Source organism: Haliotis asinina, chromosome 14 (genome assembly GCF_037392515.1).
Source record: "Haliotis asinina isolate JCU_RB_2024 chromosome 14, JCU_Hal_asi_v2, whole genome shotgun sequence".
Taxonomy (NCBI): domain Eukaryota; kingdom Metazoa; phylum Mollusca; class Gastropoda; order Lepetellida; family Haliotidae; genus Haliotis; species Haliotis asinina.
In genome coordinates, this window is record NC_090293.1 from 40104639 (window position 1) to 40109221 (window position 4583).

A 4583-nucleotide genomic window follows, 5' to 3' on the forward strand; every position below is an offset into this window, starting at 1 on the left:
GGTTTCAGTGCATTCATTTCACATACTTTACATGATTTTTAAGATTGTATTAATGCGTCTTTGAAAATGTTGTTTTTCCAGGTTTCTATTCTGCCTCACAAATCGGAAATATATACTCATGGAATGAAATAAGGAACACATAAACGTACAAGTGTCCCTATACTGTTTTCCTGGTTTCTTCGCATGCTTGTATTCCAATGTGGTTGAACAAATGGAAAGAAATAAATCAACACTTCATGTTTCCCTTATTCATTTCCATGAGTGTATGTTTTTGAACATAGTCCTCAAATATTTGAAGATACTTCTTTCATTGAGCTTGCATGGTGATACACCGATTTCACTAGTCAATTTTCTTCATGCTGCATATTACCTTTCCAGTTAGAACAACCTTAAACCACACATGCCAAGGTCAACTGGGAGCTGACCTGCGTTTGCGAAAACATGTTACAATTGCAATGAAATAATTCAGCAATACATTTGCCCTGATTCGTTAACATAACTATCGTACATTGGGCTATTGTAGATCTGAGTATTGAAGTAAACAGATTCAGATTTATGTGCAATGTCGACCTAATGTCCCATAATAGAGTTACATCAATTCCAGGTGTAGATGGACAGTGGTCATTCCCATTACCTAGTGTTATTTCTGCATGAGAATATTTGGTGTATAAATAGGACAGTGGTATATATAACACGTGGCTGTTTAGAGCGTAAACCAGTATGGAGTGAGAGTGAGATTACATATCTTTCTTAGCTGGAAAAAGGATACCTCTCAGCTCTGTACAGCTCATTAACATGCACATCCTGGTGACAAGAGATGTTATTCATATAATAACTATAAACTCATTATGGGCAATCCGAAATTTGGACAAATAAGCTCTTTACTTTTTAGTTCTGTGATATAGTGTTCCAGGTGGAGGTCGTATTTGTACTGTGAGTATTGGTTGAGTTAGTTTGATGTAGTGATACCGTGGTGCCAGTTTTGATGTAGTGATACCGTGGTGCCAGTTTTGATGTAGTGATACCGTGGTGCCAGTTTTGATGTAGTGATACCGTGGTGCCAGTTTTGATGTAGTGATACCGTGGTGCCAGTTTTGATGTAGTGATACCGTGGTGCCAGTTTTGATGTAGTGGTGCCAGTTTTGATGTAGTGATACCGTGGTGCCAGTTTTGATGTAGTGATACCGTGGTGCCAGTTTTGATGTAGTGATACCGTGGTGCCAGTTTTGATGTAGTGGTGCCAGTTTTGATGTAGTGATACCGTGGTGCCAGTTTTGATGTAGTGATACCGTGGTGCCAGTTTTGATGTCCTATATCTGTAAGTCGTCTGCTGAAAGATTGCCATGAGTAGCTTTACATTGCCAACTCTCTGGTTGAACCATGCGTGTCTAAATCCGGTCTGGAACAGAATTATTCTTACATTCGACACCCAGGTGCCCATCTCGTCGAGAGGTTTAAGCACCTTATAAGACTGTAAAGGGCAACGATTGTTGCCCTTGTGTAGCAATTTGAAACATAATTTTATTACTTCAGTCTGTGTGAGCACGAACATAGGAAGGCGTCATAGTTCACCAAGGATGGCCTTGTTTGACGCATATTTGAAGAAACTTTTGAAATACCACCGTTCAATGACCACCATGTATCTCAAGCCCCATATTTCCGATCCATACAAAGGTATCGGTGCTACTTTCCTATCAAATATGGTTGTCATATGTTTAAATAAGTCAGTTCTTTATTTTTACTAAATAGCCTGAACACAGAGACAGGCTTTGTTCGCTTGCTGTTCAAGAGTTTCACAAGCTTTTGTCCAAATAAGTCTGGAAGAAAACACTATCCCGAAGTGTTTGTAATATGTTGTAACGTTTTTTGGCTGTTTGCAATGCGTCCATTTTTCAAACTGGGTAAGGATTCCTCCGTTACGGAACACGACAACATTTGATTTATGCAGGTTTACCTCCAGGCCCCATTCACCACACAACTGTTCGAGGACATTGACGCTGACGACCAATGACGCTACTTCACAACAAAACGATGTCGTCGGCAAACGTAAGGAGAAGAAGATCCTGTATTTCTGGAGTGAGGAATATCCCATGGTTACATGATTTATATAGTTCTGTTGCAAGTTCATTGATGAACAGGAGAAATAGTAAGGGACTAAGAATACTTACTTGTCTAAGCCATCGCGAGGTATCGAAAGTTTCTGATAACTGATTGTCCACTCTATGACACGCTTGTACTGATGTATACATACTCTTTAGTAGCACAAGTAACTTTCTATGACATCCATTTTTGACATATGTGTACAATAATTTACTCCTATCAACATAGTCGAAAGCTTGTGTGAAGTCGATAAATCCGCAGTAGAATTGACCTTTCGTTCTATTTAGATACTTTGGGCACAGTGCCTGTAACGCGAAGATATGGTGTGTCGTACGGAATCCAGCTTGACATTCTGAGAGTAGACTGTTCAAATCATTCCATAGTCTAAGTCGTCTTTCAATTATTGCTGTAAAGATCTTTCCCATAACATTTAATAATGAAATGCCTCTGTAATTGGTTATCTCTTTCTTATCACGCCAGTTGGAGAGTGCCAAGATTACTCCAATATTCCATTGTTTCGGGACGACACATTCATCCAATATTTTGTTGAATAGCAGTTTTAGATACGGAGTGAGGAAACTTGATAACAGTTTATAAAGTTCTGGCAGAAGACCATCCATGCCTGGAGCCTTTCCACTTTTGAGGTCCGATATTGGCGATGTAATGTCATCCACAGATATTTTAGAGAGTCATTGCAATACCTTCACAGTCATTATATGTATGATGTTCCATGAATTCCTTGACACGTTCTTCAAAATCAGAATCGATATTAGTCAGTACAGGATTTAATAATGTCCTAAAATAGTTTTGACATTCACATGCTGCCACTGGAGAAACGGAATTTGTTCGGAATTGGTTCGTAACTTGTTTCCAAAATTCTTTACATTTCCAGCTGCAGTTGTAGCATTAATTTCATCTGCCATTTTCCTGTTGTACTGTGTTTTCATAAATTTGAAAGATTTTTGGCATCCATATATTGACTCCTATTTTTGTCACATCTGAAATACCTGAACTTGTGAAGGTACCGGTATTTCTCCAAGTTTAAACGGCCACACGCCAGGGTCGTTGCTGGAATCGTTGCTGAAACTTCGAAGAACCGAGTTTAAGTTGTCCAGGGGCAGCAACGATATCAGAGAGTTTACCAATAGCATGCTCGACATCAGTTGACAGATCGAACCCATCGCACTCGCTCTGCGAGGTCCTCGGACACACGTTGCTGTTTATTGCCCTTTAAGTTGTGTCTTGCTGATTTTACGACTATTTGCTTTTCCTTAAAGGAACAAATTCAACAATGATGGGACGATTGGTACACACACACACACACACACACACACACACACAGAGAGAGAGAGAGAGAGAGAGAGAGAGAGAGAGAGAGAGAGAGAGAAAGAGAAGCAAAAACAACCTTTATAAAGTTGGGTCACCGCCATGAGTAGCGTGCGTTCTTCAGGACACACTTCAGGTGCTTTGATAGAAATATAAAGACAACACCCTTTTGCACAAAACAAATAGAATGCCTTGGAAAGTGTGCATGCAGTAGGTCTGTGTGTAGAATTGTATCTTGTCTCTCCGTCGGTAGAGGGGGAGCAGAGGAAGCGGTATGTTGTTCACTGAGGACCTCGGCACGTCCTCACATTGCGGGAACTGTCTGAAAATGTGTGACCAGGATACCTGAACTATCCTTATTCTCTTTATTATGAGTATTCTGATAACTAGTTTTAATTACTGCATATTGGCACCGAAACCCATGTAACATTCGTACCTGAGATCCTGCTTCATGTTGGTGTATAACAGTCAAAAGAATGCATCAGCCTACAATTCACCAAACAGTATGCTCAGTGTTGCTATGTGATGATATATCCACAGACGTTTATCCAGCGTTATATGAAGTTACTTTTTTCTGTTGAGTATAGTTTGTGCTTTCCATCATTCAACATAATCTTCAGATATTTTACATCTTCTTTTAGTTTTGGCGTCATTCCCTCGAACCTTCGTATCTATTCTCTTTCTAAATGAGGAAACGTATCAGACGCCAATACTCAACGGAAAATAAGAACCACGTTTCAACTTGCTGTTGAACTCGCGGTTATACCCCACATAACGAAGTCTTGAGGCCGCGGAAGATGAAAGTTCTTCATATCGCTAACACAGATGATAAATTAAAGAAGCATAGACAAAGTCAGACGGATGATGGCATAGTGATGATATTGTGACGACAAGAACAGACGTCACGCCCTTGTATATTCCACTGCCTAATAAGACAACTTAGCTAGTTGATTGAATCGTCCTGTATATGATTATTTTGGTTTCTTTAGCCTCGGTAAAAACCCGCTTTCTACCAGTTCAAATACATTGAAAAAGCATCCATCAAAGAACTAAAGTGTTTGCTCCTGCATTTATCATATTATAGAAACTGGCAACATTAGCAGAAAATGTATCGTATGTTCACAAGGGTATAACATCAAAACATATGAATACCAAAA